The 25,379-nt window shown below is 39.3% G+C and overlaps 1 protein-coding gene across 39 annotated transcripts in view; it reads left to right on the plus strand.

The window, feature by feature from the left end:
* The window catches only part of NRXN3 (neurexin 3), a 941,045-nt gene that overhangs the window by 248,823 nt on the left and 666,843 nt on the right, over positions 1 to 25,379 (plus strand). The gene's annotated exons all lie outside the window — the stretch shown is intronic.

Genomic DNA, 25,379 nt, shown 5'->3' on the forward strand with positions numbered 1-25,379 from the left:
TTTTCATAGTGTCTGGTCCTCCCCCCCCCCCCCCCCCCCCCCCAAATTGTGAATGACGAAGACCTCACACACAAAATTCACTGGTACAGAGCTTGATGCACTGTGACTGTTCACATAGTAAGCAGATGCACTGAAATTCTCAGGTGAGGAAATATAGGGAACAGCTCCTACTCTCAAGCAATCAGAGCAATAGGAGTTAAGGCTGGGCACTGATCAAAGGAAGAGCAGTCCTGAGCAGACAGTTGGCTTTGCAGTTCTTTTTTGAAAGCGAGCAGGGTCTGATGGGAGTTACTCTGCTTCTTTGTACTGAAGGAAATGCATGATGAGTGCAGTGCATTTTTGGAGACTTCTTCTATCTGACTAGAAAGGGAAATTATCTTCTAATTATGGGCCCAGTTAAAGTTTAAACTTCTGTTGGATTTGGGGAAATTCTTTACTGAAGTACGTGGTGCTCCGTGCTTTCCAGAGGTTAATATTTCACATTCTCATGTTGACACATTTTTAGTAAGGATTAATGGCCTGGGCCACAGGAAATAAAATCAATAGTCTTATCAGGTGTATTAGCATGCTGCCAGTGCTGCAGCTTTGCTTTAGCTAGGGAGTTATTCAAAGCTTCTTTTCCTTGCATAGCTTAGCTCTTGCCTACACTACAGCAGAAAGGTTTCTACTAGTATTATTGCATCATGCATGACACTGGAAAGAACTTATGTCAGCTTGGTGTATTTGCATTCGTAGCAAGTGTTTTGCTGAGATAATGATATTGGATAAGAATTTGCTGCAAAATGACATAAGCTAACTTCAATTATTGTTCAATCAATTTGTAAGGAGAGAACTTGGAAGATTGTCAAGGAGTTGAGGACATGGCTGTGTGTGTGTGATTCAGTCCCAGTTCATGAAGCAAACGTCCTGCCCGCTTTGATGGTGGCCCTTGCTGCAAAGTATTGCAATATTGTATCATTGAATGTGTAACCAATTATGTGTGATATATTTCATTTGCTGTCAAAAATAAAACATAAGTCGAGGGAGGGAAGTCTCTTGAGTTGAAAAGGAGTTGCCCTTGCATCTATGGAATTCTTTTCTTGAATGAGATTAAATCCATAGCAAAGATTTATTATCTAGCCAGAGTAAGCCCAGAAATACAAACTGTTCTGTTTTATGTTGCAATGTAGCTATGTACACATTAAACAAATACAGTTTCTAGTTAAGATCAGATTTATTACAACATAGTGTCTTGATCTCATGAGCTCTTAACAGTGGGCAGACAGAAGCTTTCAGGCAGTCTTGGTCAGTCTCAGTGCGCGTGTTTTGTTGGGGGACTGATTTAAAGGATAATCATAGGATCATTAAGGTTGGAAAAGACAACTAAGATCATCTAGTCCAACCATCTATCTACCAGCAATATTGCCCACTAAACCATGTCCCTACATACTACATATGTCAGCAGTTCAGTGTTGCTGAGTTCCTGAAGTTAACACACTTGTAGAAAGTTTACAAGAGTAATTAATTGGGAAAAGTCTGATTAATCAAGTATATGTGCAGATTGAGTACACATTTTAAAGCAAGCATTGTATAGCAAACAGATACAGAAACTTTCCGTGCAGAAGGCACAAGAGGCATCATTTTGCAGAGCTGTTTGTACTACCACCATGCTCATAAGCTAATCTTTGGAGCTAGAACAACATGTACTCTAACAGAGTCTCTTTCTAGATGTCACTAGGACAGGTACCCAGAGAGGAATCCAGAAGCAGAGGTTGGTGTCACCACTGGGCATTGTTGCCAGCAGGTTGATGTGTTGCAGCAGTAGTAGCACATTCCATGGAGCTCTGGCTGAGCCATCCACATGTGACCTCAGCCCTGGTGCTATGGCCATATGGGCTTGCTTTGCAGCAAGACCATCAGGAGCAGACTTTTCTTTCCTGCAGAATGAACTTGACTCCTGCTGAGATTCTGTACCTGCAAGGGATGTGCCATGTGCTGTTGTTCAGAGAATGAGAGTGTTTACAGGTGTAGAACTGTACTCATATAGGCAAATTTAGAAAATGTAATGGGGATTGGAGCAATATAACCTGTGCTACGGTTATGTAATAAAGGTAATTGGAAACCCAGGCGCTAAAGAATGGAGATATTAAAGCAACAATCTTTGTACGCTTATGTGGTCTAATTCATCTCTGTTCAGGAATAAACAAACTAAGACAGGTTACAGAGTATTGACGGACAAATATAGCTGAGGCCAAAATTGTCAGCAGCGCAGTGCTGCTGTTTAAGTATGTGTGTATAAAACAGATGTTTTCTGCCTAGAAGTGACTGGGATGCTTATCACCAAGGAAGACAAAAAGAGAATGCACTTTATTTTTTGATATTTAGAGTTTGAAAGCTCAGCAAGCAGAAAGTTAATGACATGGAGCATAAAGAGCTTGAAATATCCTCTAGCGCCAGGATACACCCTCTGACTCTTGACATAGTTGTAATAAGAGAAGCACTTTTCCTTCTGTTTTGAGTAGCTGCTCCAGGCTCAGGAATTGAAAGGTCTGTGGTCCCTGTGTAAATGTATTCCCCAATATACTTTCTTTTCAGTAAACCAGTTTTAATTCTTTGGTAAATATTTGCTAACTTCACTAGCAGGAACAGGCACCACTGGGTTTAAGAATAGAACTTCTAACTCAACCCAATCTCAATATGACTTAAGAACATTAAAGCTTCATCCTTCCTGGTAATTAATTTTACTCCTGTTAGAGTCCTCATTTTATTTTAGTCTTCAAATACAGAGGAGCCCAATAATGCATATTACACCCTAGACTTGCTTTCAAGTAGGTTGTGATCATTCACTTGTGGTATGCAGGAACTGTGTTTTGTCTTTTAGACCTTTAATTAGTGTGTGGTGTTTTGGCTATAGCAGTTTATATCCTGCTTTGTGTGTGCGATGTTTTTGGGAACAGCAGCCACTAAATAAATCTTATCTGACTCTGAAATGTGTGTGTGTGTACTGTGCAGTGGGGAAAGACTGAGCTGTGCTACCCACCATGAAAAGCCAAGCTGCTGCATCTGTCAGTGAGGGAGGCAAGAAAGGATGCTCAGTTTTGTACGCTGAGTGGGTGTGCTGGGCTCCTCCTCCCAGGTTCACCACTCCTGCAGCAGTGAGCCAGCTAGCTGTCAAGTGTGAGCAGAACAGGAGGGGGTAGGAAGCAATAATTAATCAGCATTTGTTACAGGAACAGCATGGAAAAGGAGTGGGCTCTTTCTGATACAACCAAATTTTGTATTGTCTGATTTTGTTTTCTGTTTTAATTCGTTGTCATTGCTGCTGTGTGGCTCTAGTCTCTCTGCTCCACTATTGACGTTGTCTGTTGCACTGATTATTTGTGGTTTGGCATTGTTCTCCCTCTTTCAAGCGGTATTTACAGAATTGATTTAGTTCAGAATTACCAGTGGATGTATCTAGGTTCCCTAAGCAAATCAGTGAGCATAATGCAGATATATGGACTGATATATGCTATGTAAACTCTGAATTGCTAAACACAAGTTTTTGTGCTCTTTGAGCTATAATTCTCTGAGTGGAGGCACTAGAAATAGTAAGATGAGCAGTGAAAGATGAGTTAGTCTGTTCCCCTGCCTCTGCTTCTTGTAGCTAGCAAGATACAGATGTAGCCTTACAAAAAGAGGAATGGGATTATTTTAACAGGTTTCAGGGAAACATCAGGAGGATTGTTGTACAGCATACCACCATGGCTAATGGTGACTTCACATCACCAGAAGGGAGAAAACTCAAATGTTTCTAATTTGTAAACACAGATTTAGCACTTAAGCACTTAGCACTGGAGAGAGAGCGTTGGTTATCTGTGAGCTGCAAAGAGCTGATGACACACAGCTGAACAGTATCGAGTGCATCCAGGAAAGCAGCGATGCATGCTGTGCTAGTCGCAAAGCTCCTCTGGCCAGACTGGAGGTGATGGAGAAATTGTGTCTCATTGTAGTACCCCAAGAGATAGTTATGATGATGCCAGTGAAGCTTTCTTACTGTATCAGTGTTAGCGAGGAGAAGGAACGTGGGTTTGGGAAAAGCGGCAGAGATGAAAAATGCTGTTTAGAAATGGAGCGTGAGAATGGCATAATCATTCCCATTAAACTGTGCCTTTCTTTCTAGCTATTAGCCATTTTAAGTGGAATGGGTTTTGCATCTAGAACAAGTCTCTGAACAGATGATTAATGGTTTTATCTGTAATAACTTTACATTTTATAGAACCCTGCTAGGAGTCCGCATCTGGTGAGCCAAGCTATTTAAAGCTGTGTTAATTCTGCTAATTGTTCTACGTTTATTTGGATTGCTGGCACCTGCGGGCTTTAGGATAATGTGTGGGGGGTGTATATTCTCCCCCTCTTTCCAGCCGAGGAAAATGGAGAGGACCATTTCCTCATCTAGGAACAGCAGCTTTGGCAGAACATCCTGGCTGAATTGGTTGTCCTTGAGATTTCCCTCTTTTTCTACAGCTAAATGCAGTGAGATGTCAGCCAGAGGCAAGATGTTCCCTTGATTGGGGCAGGAGGTAGGCAGGCAATCTGCTTTTTAATGCACTTGCCATCATCACGTGGTAGCAGCAACGGGGAATGAAGCCAGTGATTTTAGGAGGCTGATCAGGTCCTCCCCATTCTGATCTGCTTCTCGGCTGCCTGCCTTGATCATGTTTTGGTTGCGAAGTGCTCCAGTAGATTTCATGCTCTGAACAGATGTGAAGATAAGTATGTTGCTGATTTCTGAACTTTTGTCAAAGAAAAGATGCAGGAATGAAATTCGGAACACTTTAGGTAACTAAGATACTGCTGTGAAATGCTTGAGGGGTAGCACAGAAATTCTCATGTTTACAATTGGGATTGGACAAACCACTGGAACATTTCCTGACCAGACTCTGAAAGGAAAACCTTTTCCCCATCTTTGGTTGCTGTACTTCTGGGAAGATTCTTGCATAGAGCACGAGGGCAACAAAATGGAGAAACAAAGGGTTTTTTCTTGCATTGTTACCTGCTGACTTAGAAGAGTAGCAGGTCCTGAAAGGCTTGGTACCAGGACACTTTTAGATGATGTCAGCTCAGCATGGCTGCTGTCTGTGTGGGTAGGAGAAGAGGTAGCTATTTTGATTTATTTAAGTGCCAGACCTCTTTTAGACTTCTCATATGGTTTTCAGTCAAGCATTCAGTGGCAGTGTTGGGATATCTTCCCAGCAACTCGAGTGATGAGATTAAAGCCAAAACATTAAAACAAAGACAAAAGAAACATCAGAAAAACCCACAAAAATCTTTACACTGTGTTACTTGTTATACAATTGACTCTGAACGCACAGTTCTTATGATCACCAGTGAAACATCCATCTGCCTGATAGTGATGGTGGGGATCACTGTGATGACTGGTTTTCTGTATGTGCCACATAACAATCTTTATTGCTGCTTACTGAATGAGAAGTCTGAGTCTTTGTAACCCCCAAAAGAGGAGCCAGTTGCATCACCCTTCTCTGAAGGTGTGAAGACCTGTGAAGAAAATCATCTGTAGCACAGAAGTAGCTTTCTCATAATTTGTCCAGCTATGATGCTTGTGACTAGTCGCTCTTAAAGGACACAACAACTGTGTTTGTCACCTTTCTTGAGTAGAAACTGTGTCTAGGAATGTCCAGTTAATTTATTTTGTCCAGGTCACATTTAAACAATCAATTGCAATGCTGAAATTGATTACAAAGCAAAGCTTCAGAAATATATGTTGTTCCCATATTTAAGAATGGGTTCTTCCTCCACTGCTTCATTGTTCAGCTAACTGATCAAGCTGTTAGCACTTTCCTTCATTTTCTCAGTTTGTATTTCAGGGCTGATTTGTCCTGAAGCTGCTCCCTTTTGTGTCGGCAAGAGCAATAAATACCTCCTTTTTTCTTATTCCTGACTGTGGTGTGCCTGATTGTCACACCTTGTTAGAAGCTGCTTCCTAATCCTGACTGTTAGCTAGGAGTTCACATGGAAATGCAGTGTTTTCTCCCTTCTCCATTTTTTTTTCTTAGTATGTATTTCTAGTATGTTCTCTTAATTAGCATATGCTTAGCTCTTCTGGCTTCAGGCTAGTTTCCCTGTTTACAGCCACTGTGACACATTTTGTTAGAACTTCACAAATCATATATCACAAGAGAAATTAATTATGCATGTAAGTTACTAGGTTAGTAACTTTCATCTCAACTGTGAGCTTCACATAAAGTCTATACATTGCACATTGATAATTCAGATGACAGCCTTGACTTTGAGTGTGTTTTATAAATCAATTCTACCCCTTCTTACAAGTTTTGGGTCTGTGGAAACCATGGCTGATTTCCACACAAGTTTTCTAAAATTCAATTCCAATTCTGTTTCCCCATTGCCCCTGGTGACTGGATTTGCCAGTGCAACCTGCTTAGAAGGACAAATAAGTGCTCATGTTCCCTTTGCCTCAGAGTAATCTTTTAGACTGGTTTTGCAACTCGAGCTTATGGAAATATTTCATTTGTATGAGGACACCTTTTGGTAAGAAGTGCAGCATTATCTTTAATAATGTTGCCAAGGACTTTATGACTAGTAGTGGCATTGCATTTTAACTGAGGCAACCAGGAAATTCCTTGGAGATTTACTGATACCATCAGTAAGTGTAGGGACAGGAGATTTGGGGTAGATATACCCTATGTGATAGAAGTAGGTATACCCTTTGGGCACTAAAGCAGGCTCCCCAGGGCAGTACAACAAGCAGTACAGTTCAAGAAGTGTTTGGAAAATGCTCTTGGACTTATGATGTAATCACACTAGTAGGTCTGTGTGGAGCCAGGAGTTGAAATCAGTGATCCTCATGGGTCCTTTCCAATTTTGGATATTCTTTTCTGTTCCTACCTTTCAAAAGTGTTTCAGTAAGGCCTCTTGACAAAAGGTTCTTCAAAAAGTAAAAACAAAACAAACAAACAAAAACAATAAGCAAAAAAAAAAAATAGGGCCTTGTACAGTGGAAGAACTGTTTAGAAAGTAAGAAACAGTGTAGGATTAAATGTTTTTCCCGTGGAAATGCCTCAACGGGGAGAGTGACGGGTTCGTTGCTCTGAAGGTCTGAAGATTCATTAATGGAATTATAAATAGAAAGGGATGTGTATAGAGAAGGCATGTACTTTGCTAGGAGAAGATCATATTTGGGTGAGGATTATCTGCAAAACTACAGAGGGTGACCTGTTTATGCTGTAAGACTGGATGAAAATTGGAGATGAAATTAAATGTGTGTAAACACAGAGAGATCTATGTTAGAAGGTAAGGAAAATAATAATTTTCCATAAGCAGTAGTGGACTTCAGGTTGCTACTGATGTTTTAGTAAGGAAGTTTTTAATAATATTTACTCAGTGGTCAATATTGGTGAAATAAACACATCTAGCATTATGAGGTGGTAGGAAGGGAATAGAGAACAATACAGAAAATGTATGTGTCATTAAATAAAACCACTGTGCCAGATGCAGTTCTGTTCTTTTAATCTCAAAAAGATACTGTCAGCCTGGATAGAAATGCAACAAGGATCACCAAAGATTGGGAGAATGACTTCTTTACAAGGAATGGCCAAACAGGCCTCATATGGCTCTTCATGACAAAATTGGCTAGGAGGATATGATGAAATCATGCATGGCATGAGAGAGGAATCACAGGGAACTGTCTATCAGTGTATTTTCAAACAGAAGCCTCAAATGACAAAGATGAGGTGAACTTCATAACAAATAAAAACAAATAGAACAAGCAGTGGAGTAATAGCAGTCCTGCTACGGGATGTAATTGCAGGGAATAAATAAATATCCTAGATGTTCTGTAAAATATGAAGACGTCACCTTCTGCATGTAAAATCTCTGAGGCCCAAATTGATGGAATCTGTAAAACAGTGTTAGGAGGGTAGCTGTACACACCATTCCTATTAGATTTGCATGGGTATTTTAGGAGGTTATTTTCCATTATTGGATGCCAGTTAGATGCAATATGACGGTTGTTATGTTTAAATATTTGCTGGTGCAGCTACACTGTTTCTCCATTTCTAAGATTCCTGTAGTACTTTCAAGCAGATATTTCATTTGCTTTGCCCTGCAACTATGTACTGAGGTGATGCTGCACCAAAGCAATGTTCCTTGCACAGATTTGCAAACAGCTATGGAAGGCAGCTGAATAGTGGGAAATCAGAGGAACTTGGTGTAAGAATATGCAAGTTTGGGTAAATGAAACAGTAATTTGTAGATGTGGAAGTGAGATATGTGTGTAGGAGATCCTGGACGAACAAAGAACATCTCAGAGAAGACTGGAGTGTCATGTGTTGATCAGAGGTGTAATAAGACCCATTTGAATGAAAACAAATGTCTGTGCATCAGGTAGGCTCTATTTGAGGAAGTTGCTCTAACTGAGGCAAGCAATAAGAGGACCAGATTGAATCATTGAAGAGAAATACAAGATAAGGTTGTTCAGGCTCCTTTACTCATTTGTAATAGTTAAAGTCCCCCAGAAAATCAATCCCAAATGAGGACGTTAACAAGTGGAGCTGTAAAAAACTACCTCCGAGCTGTGTTGCAAAGGTGGCTTGCTCTTCTATACTGAGTGATTATTCCCTGTATGGAATTGGGTATCCTGTAAGGCTTGGAGGGAGATTCATTTGCAATAAGGCAATCTCTCCAAATCAGTATGGGCTGTGGTAGCAGTAGGGAGATGCTCCCAGGCTTTCAATTAGGCCCGAGGATCTCTCCATCTAGCACTAATTTTGTGATTACGTGTATTCCTTTCCCTGTGGCTGTAACTGTGGATATAACTGCTAAGAAGGTTTATTACTGCCCAGCTGGGCCATTTTTCTGAGTGCTGAATCTACGTTGGGTTACCCTTTGACAGAAACTTAAAAACCAAGGAGTGTTTTTTACTGCCTCAAAAAATGTGGACTGGTGCTGTGTAGAAAAGGGGTAAAAAGAGACAGACTCAAGAGAATCATAGATATTAGAAATAGTAAACACCTACTAGATCACCTTGTCCATCTTCTCCTGCCAGGAGTGCCATTGTTCTCTCTGCTGTATTAACTCAAAATTGTTTCTACAAAGAGCTACTCAGCATGGTACTGTGCTTCTCATTTTTTGTGTGCCATTTGGTGCTTCAGCTAAAGGTGATTTAAGGAGAAGTAAGGCTTGTCCTCGCCCCTGGGTTTCTCTGCATTTTGAATATTGTAGACTTAACAAACAAAAAATCCCCAAAAGCACAATTTTTATTTGGAAAATGAGATTGTATTGCCACTATTAGTTAATTATTGACTTCCTCAATTAAGAGATCATGAGATAAACTGTGAAAAATTGTCCAACAGGCAAGTAGCAGGATCAGAAATAGAAGCCGGGAGCTGTAATTCCTGGTCTGCTGCTCAACTCAGCAGAAAACAAATGCCTACTACTCAAAGTTAATCTGTAGTCATCTCTCCCATTGTTACTTGAGTGATTTGTGGCGTGTAAGGGTCTCAGAATGTCGGAGACTTTTAAGACTTAGGGACGTGGTTTAGTGGGCATGGTGGTAATGGGTTGATGGTTAAATCTGATGATCTCAGTGGTCTTTTCCAACCATAATGATTCTATGATACTACAGAAAGAACTGTTTTGCTCAGCATTCAGTCAGTACCTAATTTTCCCTACTCTATGCATAGTGTCAGTGTTCATCAGCAACAAATACCAAGCCTTAATTTCTCCTACTTCCCTTACATTGTCTGATAGTTCTGAGGCTCCTTTTGAGAGCTGTGTTTAACTGGCTTTGATGTGAAGGTGTTAAAGAATTGACTGGTTTCCTTTGTAAATTGCTGGGAAGTCTATTTGTTTCCTACATTTAAGAGACACCGGACTTTATATCCATTTGGAATTTCTGACAGTAACTCCTAAATGTTGGTTCTTGTGATGAAGTTCTGTACTGGAACAAAAATGCTTCAGAAATCTAGTGTTTTTTCCTTCTTCACAGTAATTATGTCCCTTTATCCGCCTTTTGAAAAACTAAACAGATGGAGGTCCTTGTCTCCTACTGTAAGGTTTATATTATAGTTCTCAAATAATCTTGAAGCTGCTTGATAAATTCTTGTAATTTTTAGAGTTCTTTATTTAAGCAAATGTTGACATGAAATTTAGTGTTTTAGTGCTTATCTTACCAATGCCACACAAGTAACATCACATTACAACTCATACTGCATATTCTAATCATAGATCCTGAGAATGAACAGGCCCTTTGGGCTATAGCACTCACTCTTCTGATATTTCCTAAATTGTTTTCAATGTCTCTGCTTTGTAGAGTGCAGCTACTTCATACCTTCTTCCTGCTTCTTGGTTGGTAATCCATGCTCATAAGCTCATCCACTTTTGTATTCAACTATTTTTAAATTTGTTTGAGTTGGAAGGGCATGGAATACCATACTCTATGTATGACTCTGTGTGGTGGCTATGTCTTTTAAAGGTATTCAGCACTCTGCCAAAGTTGGTTGTCCCTTCAAGTGTTAGCTTCAGTGCTTTTTATATTTACTTGCAGCAATTTGATAAAATGTTTAATACTTTCACACCAAATATGAATCCATATGGTGCATTAGAAATGCCTCTTCTCATTAGTGATGCCTTACTGATGACTACTTTTCAAGAATGTCAGCTGAAGACTATCTGTATATCTAATATTATGCCCTGTTTAGCTCTTGTCTGGTGCTAATTTAATAATAACTCTCTTGTGATACTCAGTCAAATGACTTTAAAAGTGTTTCATCTATGCTGTTACCATTGTCATTCAAATGATATCAGGTTTATTTGACAGAAAGTCTTTTTACACAGGAAGATCTAATGATATTAAGTATTGTATTCCTATCCTTTAATATTTTTATACAGTATATTGGATAGAAGCTTTTGTGTTATTTCCTCCAGGGTTGATGTTTCCTGCGGGCTAAAGCCTTCTGCAGTTAAACATCTTGTTCTGTTTGGCTTTTTAAAACACGAACACAACATTAATATTCCTTTATTCTTCTGCTAGCTTTCTGTTATTCCAAGATTAAAAATAAACCTTGGTGGATCAGAAATCTCCTCATTCAGCTCATTTAAGACTCTTTGGAGCAAGTGACCCAGGTCTGTGAAATTAGAAATAAAGCACATTTATTCCTGGTAGCTGATCAACGTCCTCTTTTGTTCTCACAGATTGCAAAATACTTTGTCATCCTCTTGTGATATAAGCACTTACATTTTTCATGTATTTATATCTGACAGAGTAAAAATGTTCATACTTCATAAATTCTATCAGCTAAGCATTTAAAATAAACTATTGCCTTCTTGGGGCTTTGATGGTCTTTTGTATCAAGATATAATCTTTTTTTTTATTTTATTTTAAAACTATTAATTTATCCTAACATGATTGAAAGAATTCACTGGTTAATTAGCTTACTGTGAAACTGTACCTTACTTCCAGACTGAATAGTTGTAATTTGTCTAGCCATATATGTGATTACCCTTGATTATGCTTTTGTCCCCTAAATTAAAGGATGCATCTTTTGCCATTAAGCCTCCCCATCTGGACTGCTGGAGCATGTAGGTTGGATCAGCTCATAACCTTCATTTGGTGGAATTTATTAGATAGCTCACCGAACATAATGCAAGATATTGAGACTTGAAATCACCGTAGCTCTTTTCTGTGCTCTTTGACGTTTTTCAACATCTTTTTAAAAGCGTGGACAAGAAAACAAACCACAGTATTATTAAATGGTTTCACTAGTGCTATATACACTTAGCGTCTTTTCTCTGTACTTTCTTGATAGCTTCCTACTTAAATACTGAAGAATCACATTAGCCCTCATAGTAACTGCTTAACAAAGGCATTTCATGTTCAGTCAGTTATGCACCAAGACACATGCACTCTTTTCATAGTCACTATTTACAAGGCTTAGAAATGGTTTCCATTGTGTGAGAGTTACTTAGTCTTTGATCCTTAATCTCTTATCTAGTGTTGGGCTGGACTGAAATGAGAATGTGTCTAGGTATATATGATTATATGTATGTTGAAGTGATAATTAAACTGAATTAAACTGAATTATATATATGTATATATGGATATGTGTGTGTGTGTGTATATATATAGTTATCTGTTCTTTTCCAGAACCTGCGCTAGGTGTCAAAAATGCCTTCCAGTATCTGGAAGCTGCTCAGTTGCCCAGCTGTGCAAAGTTGGAAATGTTGGGCAGCAGCCCTTTCCTCAGCCTGCTGCCTCAGTCTCGCTCTCTCTGGTGCTGGGAAAGCTTTATTAATAAAACTTCTTCCATTAAATCAGGAGCATGGGTTAAAGCCAAATGTGCCAGTCTATATATTTCCTCTTGCTGTCCTTACTTTTTTCCTTGTAAAGTATTCTAGGACATTAGGATGAACTTCCAGTCCTAAGCTTTTGAAAAGTGGTACAGCATGGTCCCAGAATAGCATTTATGCTTTCCTGTACCAGAGAAATGCCTTCAACTGCTATTTGCTAACAATGGCTCCTATTCATCTTACAGGAATATGCAGGCAAATTTCAACAGATGCAGTTAACCACAAGGAGCTTTATTCCTTCTCTTGCTTCAAGCTAATTTAAGTATTTAACTTCCCAGAATAAAATACTTCTACATAAGCAGTGAGAAATGCCACAAGAAACTGATTATCCAAATTCTTTAATTTGTTCAGCATGCTCGTTGATTTCATCTAGGCTCTCTTTTCCATGAAAAGTTGGATCTTTTGAGGTCCTTCCAAACCTGGGCTTTTTAATGATTCTGTGATTCTTCTGCCTTGCCTTTAAGATGCATGTTAGCTTAACTGGGCAAAACTAGCACAGTATAGAAATAGCAGTTTAGCACTTTGAGCTTCTCTGGGGCTTTGTAAGAGACTAACAAGATCTTGAGCAGATCTCTGTTATCCACCTTTCCTTTTGGATGTGCTTGAGAAATAATTCTTACCCTTAGTAATACCTGTCAATAGCCCCGCATACAGAAGTGTACAGTGACAGGTGTCGGGGTTGCAGATGCCAGAACAATGTGAGATATTTGGGGACTGTATTATAAAAACCATGCAGACACTATTGACAGAGTGACAGCGAAGTTAAGAAAATACTTTGCCTGGTTTATTACTGTTTACATTGCTCATCAGACTAAAGAAGTATGGGTTAGCTGAGGGGTTCAAACCTCTCAAATTGCAGTGGGGGGAAGGAAGAAGAGGAAAAGAGGATGGTATAATATAGTAAACAGCACTACTTTCTGCACGAGCTAGTTTTCTTCGTTAATCTTCTCCTGTTGAGTGCCTTTCAAATGAAGGACATGAGCCAGGCAGAACAATTCCTGCCTGGGAAGAGCAGAACAGTGATGCTGGGACTCATTGTGGGCTCAACATACAATCTTTAGCAATGTGCTCTTCAGTATCTGCCTCTTTATTTTGTACACCGGGCATTGTATCTTGTTTTTCTTGTTTGTCTGCTTTATGGTAGAACCATCAGGGATGGCACTGGGTTATTTGTGCTTGGAATGGGACTTCAGGCAAGAACATGCTCAATATAGGATAGTTAACACTGGGGGTTAGAATGAGGTGATCTTTGAGGTCGCTACTAACCCAAGCCATTCTATGGTTCTCTGATTCTCTGTGATTATAAATACTCAGAAGCCCCTGTTGCCTCTTTGCTTCCTCCCCCATATCCTTTCAGATTCTCCTTTCAGATTTGACCATGCCTAGATGACAGAAAAAGAAAGGTGTAAAGAAGCATGCATTGCTCCTACTAAGTCCCATTCATTGCACTGTCCATACCACCTACAGTAAAGTGTTGTGGTTTAACCCACCATGCAGCTTAAAATCACACAGCCATTTGCTCAGTGAAAGCATGGAAACATTGTTGGGATGTGAATAACAAGAGTGGAAAGGCACTCTGGTTGACCAGAAAAGATTAGAAGATTTAGATGGAAAATTCTGGCCAAACAATGTATCAAGGCAGCTTTTGTTTTCTGCTTGTTAGTGTTTGAACAATATAAGCACTATAGATCTGCTTAAGAAATTATGTATCAGGACATAATTGAGCAAAACAGAAAATGTGAGGCAATATTGTACATTGGGCTTATACCAAGTAAGCTTTTGTAGATGTGAGAGCAGTCTTTCCTAGATGTAAAATAATGCTCTATGCTGAGGACATTGGAACGTTGTACCTGGACACAATAAAATGGCACTGTATGAAGAGTGAGCAAACTGAGGGAGAAGTTAATTGTATACTTCATATAATTTGTATTTATATTGTGGAATTTGTCATGTGTTTCTGCAATGGAGAGAACTATCCTTTCCATCCTTCTCTGGGGAAAATTCTTTCTTACTTTTTTCTTTTTCTTTACCTATATGTATAGTAGTAGGCCCAGTCCAGAGACAAAAAGGTAGTGAAAGCTCTCTGATTCTGAAGAATCAGACCCTGTGTGCTGGGTGTCTGGAACCAGTTCATTAGCTGCATCTTTGCTGCTCGGTGCTGATTCCAGCCCTGACCTCTGAAGAGCTCTTGCTGTTACTGATTGCAGCACCCACCTGCTTTGAGCAGGAAGTGTAATCTAGTGCTAAATGGGATGCTTAGGCCTTAATCTGGCTCCCATTTCTGCTACTCATCTCAGTTTTTCTGCTGGAATGCTACCCTTATCTGCTTTTATTTCTTTCTCCTTTCGCATGCTTTTCTTAATGCTCTCACACTGCAGCAGCAGCGTTCTGACAGAGCTGGCTGCTTTTTTTTCCTGTTAACATCTGACAGTAGCTGAACCTGTGCTCCAGGCCCATGGCTTCCAGAGCAAAGCAGGTGGTGAACACATGAAAGCTTGTGTGTTCCAGTGAGGTCACTGGGCTCTTCCCTTGCACTATTTCAGTATTCTTCCTCAATAAATCTTGTAAAGAGTGTGGGAACTGGGAAAAGGCTTCATCAGTAAGGCTGAGACCATGTTAGCAGATAAGGAGATCATCCTGTTCATAGCCTCCCTTTATTGGTCTCAAGCAGTGTGGTGCTGTGGATTAAAGATCTGCCTGTTAAAGAAGGGTAGCTTCTGAATGAAAAGATGGATGAGACTTTTTGGCATCATGGTAGTTGGGATTCAGTCCCTATCAGAGGATACATTTATTGAGTCTTCTGTTTTTCAGTGCTGGAATTTCTCAGCTGTCACCTCTAGTTATACAGAGTTGTTAGATACATACAGGATAAAGATGTAGAAGAGCTTTTGGTTCTCTTTCTATCATCAAAGTGGGGTTATAAGATGAAAATATTTTTCTCTTGGTGTCACTTGCAATTGGAGAATAATTACATTCCCTGCTTTCCCCAGCAAATATGCAAGCAAATATTAAGATCATCACCTTCCTAGTTCCATGCAGCGTAAGGCCCAATGCAGATAAATGTCTGGGAAATCTTAGTTATTGAAGGCTTAGCTTTGTTCTAATGCCCTGGAATTTGAGCAGAGATGAGCAAAGAGATCTTGGAGGGCTGTCAGTGCTGGCAGGCTTTTGTGCAGGACAACAAGAGAAAAGGAAAAAAAAAGAGGCAAACATCCCATAGCATTTCAGTCTAGGTGAATGGAAACAGGACCTTCTCCTGTGGTGCGCTATGCTAGTGACCTGACTGCTGGTGCTAGCCTGGGATAGTGCCATCTTGCTAATGGCACCTTGTCGGTGGAGGATCTTCTCTCCCTGCAGGAGGAGTGTGGCTGAAGGGGGCGGACATGCTGGGTTGCAGCACTTCCAGCTGTCATCATCAGCTACGGGCAGTAACACCATTCTGCTACAGATAGTGACACAACATTTCAAATTCGTGGACTAAAGTTACAGAATACTCAATTCGCTGAATAGTTCATGTATTGCCCTAATTACATCATTATTTGAGCTGTTCTCACTTTTAAGCATGTGCTCTCCCATATGTAATAGCAAATGTTTTTCAATTTGTTTCTTGCTGGACAAGTGACAAAAGCATAGAAGATGTCACTGCAGCTGGCACTATTTGCCTAATATATTGAAAGCCTGGGCAGTGGTAATAATGCTTGATTGGCATACGGAGACTGAACTAACTGCCCTGAATATACCTGCCATAGATATTCTTGTGAATCATGCTTAAGGCATATAGGCTAGGGAAGATAATAAGTAGTGGGGAAAAACTGCATAACTCTAAGCAAGCAGTATCTATTCAGTATTTTCAAAAACTTTAAATATTGTTCTTTTCAATTCAGCACATTTTATCACTCAAGTGCAATGCAGAGCTTCTGTCCCAAAGGGAGTTCTTCTAGCCCACGTTTATTTCTTTGCATCATGTAAAGGTGTTTCCCTGGAGGGTACAGACCTGAGGTAAAAAGTGCAACCGCTACTGAAAGTAAATGCCATGCCTGGAAAACAAAGTTTTACAAGTTCATATAAAAGCTCTTCTGTTAAGTTTGACAAAACTAAGTGCTCCATTCTGAGTTGCAAGAACTTGAAGTGAGGCATTTCACTGCTAATTCTCTATTAGGAAAATGGAGTTCTGTTAGAAAGCATTCCTGATGGAAACATTCACCCAGCCATACTACACAGATCTATTTTACTGAGGCAGGTATTTTGTACTTGAAGAACCTTAGGTGGATTTGAAATACAATAAAATCAGTAAGTAGAATGTTTATTCGCTAAGTCATCATCTGATACAGTTTTCAGTGTCTTGTGTAATAAATTTCAAGCCTTAAACGATCAATGGGGCCATCCTAAAATATTTTCTTTCTGCTCTTCAGATGAATTCCTTAAGGTACTTGACAGTAATCATTTCCTCACAGACTCATCACTGATCCAAGCTAGACAGATTTAGCTCGTGCTGGCTATACAAATCTGAGTTTTCAGCATGAACTTGGGAGGAGCAGGGTATTCTGTAACTAGTGAATATCTCTACAAGCTCAATACAGAACTATATGTTCAATACAGAACTGAATGTAGTTGAAACCAACTGATGCATGCTTGTAAGTAAGCTTCTGTGATAGTCATTATTTTTTGTTTTGTTTCAAATCTAAAAAGCAGCCAAGCCTTTCTTAGCTAGGCAGTTTCTTTGCAAATTTAAGCCCTTCAGATTTGTGGGATATCAGATTTTTGTTAATATAAAGTTAAGCACTATCAAAGTCTTTAACTACAAAGGTTATTTCCCATTTCTTGTCCCCTCAAATACAGAATCATAGAAAATAAGAAAGGAAGGGGCCTTGGGAGGTTATTTAGTCCTTTCTGCTTCTACTGTCTCAAGAAAAAATCAATGACAACCACGCAAGTCCTGACAGCAATTTGTGTGACCTGTAATTAAAGGTCTCCAGTGATGGTTGCTCCTTAGACAATCTCTTCCAGTGCTGTTCTTAAATTTAAAAAGCTTTTCCTAAAGTCTATTCTAATATTTCATTGCTGTAATTTTTACTTCTTATTTCTTGTCCTTTTCATCATGGATACAAAAAGCAGATTGTTCCTTTTCACTTCGTAACTGCCTTTTATATTTGAAAACTGTTTCAGTTTTCTTTACATTAAAAAAGAAGCAATGCTTTCAATCTTTCTTTTATTTTCTAGACCTCTTGTTCTTCTCATTGCTCTCCTTGGGACTATTTCAAATAGACCCACTCCTTTCTTGAAGTTCAATTTGCTGAACTGAACAAGTTCTTCAGCAGACTACAGCACTGTCTCCTCCCATGTTTCACATATATTCCAGGATGCTTAATTCAATTCATCCAACAAATGATGTTCTCTATGTTTCTTTCTGCTCCCCCCCCCCCCCCCCCCCCCATTTATTTTCTTCTGTACTATACAAGCTTAGTGTAGAATATATCTCTTCATTAATGCATATTCATGAGTATTGATAGAATACTGAGATACCTCCTCCCTATACCCAGAGAGATGTCCCAAGTACAATTTGCTCTTCGGGGATAGCATGAGGTACACCTGTGTCTATGGCTTGTGGCACAAATGAGGAGAACCATATCTGGCTGTCTTGACTTTCCTGCCTTGCAGCTTTTATTCTTCCTTGCTACTAGGCCAAATGAGCAAAAACAAGAAACAGGAAGGTAAGATTTATGCATCTGAATCCACAATGAAATTCTTTACATGCTTTGCAATGGCATCAATATGTGTAAAATATCAGTTACTTTTACACCTAAATATTAACAGTATCAGTTTTTAAGAACAGACTGAGAAATCTATGTCTAATTTCTAGGAGCATTTCAATCAGTGCTTAGCAGTGTAAAGATAAACTCTCATTATCTTCATGTAGAACTTTTGCATGATGAGCAATTCTGCAAAACCAATTCTATCACCTCAAATTGGTCATCATGCTCTGAAAAATACACTATTGAAAACATTTGGGTTTAGGTGGTTTTCTCACCACTGCTTAGAAGGTGGAAGGGTAATATTTTAAGAAATCTGGAAACTATATGTTATTTACTGTTATCCCCATTTTCACTTAATCCAGTGTTTGCAAATGATTTCTATGCTGCAACCAGTTCTATTTAATCTCACTGCTGCCTATGCTTTTTTCAGTAGCTGAGGAAACAACTTCAGTCTCTCAAGCTAATATACAATCTTTCAACAGCATTTCTTTTGCAACTTCTTTCTTTGTACACCATCATGCCTTTTCTTCGCAAATGAATATATATCATTTCTCATGTTCTTGTCATCTTTGTCTTAAGATGCAATTATGGGGTCTGTTATTCCCTTTGAAATCAAGATTTTCTTCAACAATAGTCCAAATGAATTAGCAGACAAGATGCCCCAGTGCGGAGGTTGAGAAATCCACATGTGATAAATTATCTCCTTATTGCTACCACTTCAAAGGAAGGAATCCAAGAAATAGGGCACTTCATTCCACAGTGCTCTTTTGTAGCTCAGACGCTGCAATGCAACACCAGGAATAAGTAAGGCTGTGGAGCACTATTTGTAGCTAACTCAAGAAGCAGCAGGCTCAGCATATGCAAAATCATATTGTACAGCTCAAGACCATCAATAAAGAACTGCAAGTAATTCTTTTTTTCCTTTTTTTCGCCCTTTCTTTTATTACGTATTTGGAATCTCTCTTTTTTGTATACTTGGGTCACAAGGCAAAAAATTGTAGATCTTATTCCAAGAATGAGTACATAGTAATATTTGGTCTTTATCTTGATGTATACCCAAGTGAAAGATAAGGCAGAAAGATGGACTGCCTTAATCTGTTTAAGCTTTCTCTGTGATATTGTGTGAATTATTTGGGCAGATGTTAACTCTCCTATAACTGAGAAGACTCAGATGTCCTGAATTCTTAAGAGATGCAGAGGCTTAATTTAAGTCTCAAAGGGGAGTTGTGACCTGAAGTATTGGGTCTTCTTTTCTTGGTATCCAGAAACTGGATTAGTTTAGGAAATGTTATTTCTTCATCCCAAGTCTCTTTCTGAATGATTATTTTTACTGTGTTCTCACTAGAGCAGTTCAAAGAATCCCACCCACCTCGTATCCTTTTTCTTTCTTGCTCTTTATATCCCTCTACAGAGAAGGCTTTCTCTTCATCTTCCTAGAACTCTCCTGAAACTCAGAAGAGACTCTCTTCTTTTTTTGTAGTTTTCGACAAAACTCAGAATTATTCAGAGTCTATAATGGATTTATTGTTTAAGCATTCTACTCCTCATATTCCTATTTTTAGCAGGATAAACTCACGTTCTTTGTTAAACATTTCCAGATGAGCTGCAAGATTGCATTACTTCAGCCAACACAGCACAAATTGTATTTCAGTCTCTTTTGTTTGGTTTCACTTATTTATTATCAATGCTGGACGCACTGTTTCTCATGCCAGGCAAATAAACTTCAGTGCGGTGAATGGTGCCTGTGAATCTATAAGTACCTGAATACAGTTGTTATCCCAGTGAACCATCAAATATGGTTAGACCAGGTATACACGGTCTACTTAGATAATAAGTACACTTTAAATAGGTGCAGCAGCTTTAGTTCCCCATCACTGAAGCCTTCAACCGCTGCACACATAGTCTGTCCCAAATGCAAAGTAAGCCATTATTAGCTGGTGTGTTTGCTTCTGCTCGCTAGTTGAGGCAGATTAGAAACACATAATTCTGCTGTACCAGCTGATAAGCTGTAATTTATGAAGCTGCAACATCTTTTGTGATGCAGATGTCTTTAAGGAGGGCTTAGAAAGGCTCTAGGCTGAATGTCTCAGTTACAATTCTGAGAAATAATGCAGGCAGTTCATGAAGTGGGAAGGTAGTGACAGAAAAAAAGCAGCGATACACAGGATGCAGTAGGTAAACAACCTAGATGACCTTCACAGTTACCTTCCTAGCTAGCTGAACTTAAGTGGCCTTCGGGTTCTTGACCTTTTCTTCATGATGGTTTGTGGCTGCCATCTTCTAATTCACCAGGCTGTCCAGCCTGCACCATAACACATTTCCTGCTTAAGAGCACCAGTTTCAAGAGGAACTGAAGACTGGCTACTCGCCAAGCCTAGCACATCATTTTTTCCTCACTTTTGTTGTTCACTCTCTATCTGCATCTTCACTTGATTGCAGAGAGACACTTTTCATCATTGTGAAAAGCCATCTGATTAGAGCTCTCATTAACCCATGAGTGAAGCTTCTTATCATAAGTTCAGCTGGAGAAGTTCCTTGAATGCTTCAGAATTGTAAAGTTGCCATTTTTAAGAAACCTCTGCTGATTTGTTTTAGGTCAGTTTAAAACAAACTCTTTTTTCTCAATAGATTTAAAGGAAGCCTGATTTACTGTACATCTTTTTTTCTCTTTATCCCCCAGAATGTCTCAGATGTCATGGAATTCTTCTACTGCTGATAATCAGAGACCACGTCTATCTGTACTACCCAATCCCTGACCATCCTTTTATACAACCCAATTCATAAAGCAAAGACAGATCGAACCATTAAATTATTCCTCTCTTAAAACATGTTCAGAACAACTTCCTATGGAAAAAGAAAAAAAAGCTTTTGTTGTTGTGCTAGTTTTATTTTCAGAATATAAATTGATTTTTGAGATTGGAAGAATAATATTCACTTTTCAAACAATCAACCTTTTTTTTTCTCTTTCCTACCTACCTTCCAGGGAGAGCTTATAAAGTGGATTTGTGTGACTGTACTGGACATCATCTCTTTGACACTTTTAGGCATCTTGACCCTCTCTGATACAGATATCAGATGTGGCACAAAAACAAGCTGCTCTTTTTAAACAGAGTTAAGTTGGTCCAGAGATTCCAGGTATAATGAAACTACGAGGCAGAAAGTGTTGCACAGATGATAGGTAATGCTGCTGGCTGACAGCTTCCTCACTGAAAGTCTTTTCTGGCTTGTACCAGATGACTTTGTAAAAATGAAGCTCTTTAAGCTCATATATACAGAAGTATGGAATTGAATTTTATTCCCTAGGCTTTTTGCTTGTCTTTCTTTTCAGTGGTATTTTGAAAGCTGGAGTCACAAACATGCAACAAAGCCTGAGCTAAGTGCTGGTGGCAAGTCTGACTAGAATCAACACGAGTCTCTTCTCCTCTACCAGCCATTTTTAATGTTTTGCAAGGACATATTTCATCTGTCCTGGAAAACTGCAGTGAGGCATCTGTTGATTTCATTAAAACACAAAGATTCATAGGTTATGAGGGCAGAAAGAGCCATTATGATTAATCGAGACTGATTTGCTATATAATTAATTTCTGTCTCACTATGTCTTTTAGAAAAAACAAGTTCCTATTTTAATTTGCCAGTAGCTGAGAACACACCATAACCTGCAGTAATTTATTTCAACACCAAATTACCCTCATGTAAAAATAAGTCATAATATTTTAAAATGTGAATTTCTCAAACTTCAATTTCTAGCCCCCGGATCCTATTATTCCTTTGTCACCTGGATTGAAGAGCCCTCTATTGTCAAATTCCATTTTCTGCATAGGTACTTGTAGTTTGTGATCAGATCACCCTTTAACCTCTACCTATTAAAAGGACTGAATTTGAATATTTTTTGCTATGGGACATGCATTCCAGTCCCTTAATTATTCTCTCTTTTCTCATTCTTGAACTTTTGGTGTGACAAACTGCAGATATCCGAAGCTGCCTTAGCTTTTCATTACCCAAGCCAAAGATACTGTTGTCTCTTTATTCCTGCTCAGAATTCACCTGGTGAATTCACATTCAAAGATTATTTTTACTCTTTTGTTTATAGTGCTGAGGGTTCTGCTGTACCTGACTGTATGTTAAGATTTTGATGTCCAACTGTGGCTGTAAGCGGTACCTAAAGACAGCCACATAACCACACTTGTGCTTCTTCCTTACACACAGGCATTCTTAACATTTCTTAGGGTAGACTGTAGGTTTTGGTCACGTTTGTTTTGTTTGCGTTTGTTTGTTTTGTTTATTTTGTTTTTATCTAAAGAAAACATTGCAGAACAACAAATACTTGAGTAACAGAGACTCAGATCTGGGTGAATCTGCTTCTTTGAAAAGATTGGACTCAGAATGCTTGTATCCATTCAATACCCTTTCACCTTTCTGCTGTAGGTCTTCCTTTGAAGTTGCTTTGTCAGTCTTTTTTCCAGACTTGCTCTCAGATCTACAATTACTAGTGACTTTCTGGGTTACAACCAATTTCATGTAGTTTTCTCTAGGTCCTTTAAAAGTCTTCTTTGTTGAGGATTCTCTGCTGTGGCATTGGTATAATCAATGAAATACATGGCAGTCTGCTGTAAACCCCAGAAAAACTCGAAGGTGGACTCTGCCTTTCCCCAAAGCAGAAAGAAGTTGTTATTCAAGTATCAAATACATGAAAAGTGGAAGCATAACCTGTGTGTTGCTCAGCTTGGGAGCTGGAAGCTGCTTATGTGTTTGTAAGCATATTTCTTTTACCAACAACCTGCAGAAATCCCTAAGAGCAGATCACTGAGCTATAGCTAGATACAGGACATAGCCCAGCACCAGACGTCATCTGTAGGCACTGTGCTACTTTTCTCCTCCTCTCATGTAGAGGAAGTTCAAGTCCAGGTACTCATGCTATTTTTTAGTCAAGCGTCAATGTGAAGAACTGTACCCTATGAAAGCAATTCTCCTATGACAAGATCACTAAAGTCACTGTTCATTCTGGCGTGGCATTCTTTTGCCTCCTTAAGCAGCTCCGTAACAGAGTGAAACCATGAATGCAGTTGTAGCACAGTCACACCAGTCCTGTAAGTGCTGTCGGAAGGACTGCCCACAAGAACCCATTACCAATTATTCACTTTCCCAGATGGTCCTTGCAGTGGGGCAAAGGGTAGACTGCACACATGCATTAAGAATAGAGGAAAAGCCCTGCTAGAACTGAAGAACCATCAGCCCATTCACTCAGTATTCTGCCTCCTATAGAAGCAGTTGTAAGTGCTACTAAGAGTGAGCATGTGAGCTGTCCTGGTTTTATCAGTATTCCATATCATGACATCATGTGGCAGGCTGTTGGGTGCTTTTACCATTTGTAATAAATTAATTATCTCTCCTTATCTTAATTGAGCCATTTTTTGCTTTTCTTCTCCCTGAAAAGGGGATGGGAGGATCTTCTCCCCCTCTGTCACAAATGAAACTGTGACATAAGGATGATTATCAGCATTATATTTCTCTTACATTCCGACCACGTACACTCATCTGATTAGGATTAATTAGAAGGTATATCCTTTCCTTTTCTTTTATGTCATTTTGTGAAACTTTCCTACATGCTTCCTCTTATTTCTTTTCCTGAACCTACTGATGCTCTCTTCTCTACCTCCTTGACATGTTCCAAAAGTTCTTTGTGTAAATAAGTAAAAATCTATTTAAACTTGTATTTCTGTGAATACCTCTAAATCTGTTATTGCTGGGTGTGGCAGAGCCGTTCTATGTTCACCTCCTTCACTATAAGTTTTAATTATATTCTTTCATAGTCTAAATGGGAGAGCCCTGACTTTTTTTTTTTTCAGCCTGATCTCATAAAGCAGCTCTTCCATGCTCTTAATTGCTCCATTCATTTTCCTTTGTACCCTCAATTTCACTGTTTCCTCAAGATGCAGAGACCAGCCTGCGTGCACTGCCCTGAGCTAGTGTTTGTGGAAAGCACTGGATGTGGCCCCAACAAAAAGTATGTGCAGAAGTCCTTGCCAGTCCAGGTAGCCACCTGGCGCTACAGGGAGTAGTACATCTAACGTGACTCAAGTGCCTTTTGTGGATACAGGTGTAGCTGTTGCTTGTCTCTGCTGTCTGGCTCATTGTACTTGTTTGTCTGCCAGGCGGAGAGGCTGCAATGCACCTCTCTACTGAGCTGCTGGAAGGCGGTTTGTGGTCTGTCTAGCCAGAATATTTGACCTGGTTAATCCACAGAATGAAACTACTACAGTTCCACAAATTGAAAATATATTTTATTCGTGTTGCAGATATTAAACAGACTTGATGTTTTTGAAGTCTATGGAAGGGCAGAGTGCTCTCATAGGAAAATAGAGCAAAATAACTAGAGCTATTGCAGGTCAACACTGTCCTCTGCTGGGAGGAACTACAGTGTTGTGCCATGACTCCACGTGGGAACTAATGCTTGGATTCTCCTTTCACTGTGATGTAGGGCATTTTGCCTTTGGAACAGGGAGAGCAGATGCTGTGCTGGCTGCACTGGAGAAATTCTCCTTTACTGCTTAGCAAAAGATGGAAGTTCTTCGCTTGCTACAACTGTGTTGAATTGTGATTTCATTTCTTTTTTATCCTAAGGTCATCTTTAGAATCTTGTCCCCCATCCTCTCTATCACGTCTTTTAATATTTACTGCCGATTTTTTTCTCTGCCTTTCCTGTACTGTGATATTCCATAGCTTACTTCTGTTAGTTGCTACTAGGATTATATATGTCTGTCTGATTCTGGAAAATTTCTTTCCTGATCTACTTATCCTCAATCTACTGCTGGATTTACAGCCCAGAGAACATCAGTGAAGAATTATCTGTTTGGTCAGAAACTCCCCTTGGGCCTTCAGACTGAGTTATACAGATGCACGTCCAAATGTTACATCTGCATGTTTTTAAGCCTGTCCATACACCACCTCAGATGATATTTTTAGAATTAACAATACACATCTACTTTCCATCTCTTTTCTTAGTAAACTGCTGACAACTCATCCTGCTAGCATTTTGAAAGCAGAAGAAATCAAATCTGTGTTTACATGTGTGATGCCATACATAATAGGTAGAAAGTCCTTTAAAATAATAACTCCTTACAAGAAATCAGTTTTCAGTAGTGATGCAGAACTGCTATTTGCAGCAATGCTTCTGCTTGCTGTATGCACTCGTCCGGCTTCAGGGAGGCATGGAAGGTTTTTGAGAGGAAGATCTGTTAATGAATATTATATCTCTGTGCCTTCTCCAGTCCCTGACTCTGA

Source organism: Gallus gallus, chromosome 5, assembly GCF_016699485.2.
Source record: "Gallus gallus isolate bGalGal1 chromosome 5, bGalGal1.mat.broiler.GRCg7b, whole genome shotgun sequence".
Classification (NCBI taxonomy): Eukaryota; Metazoa; Chordata; class Aves; order Galliformes; family Phasianidae; genus Gallus; species Gallus gallus.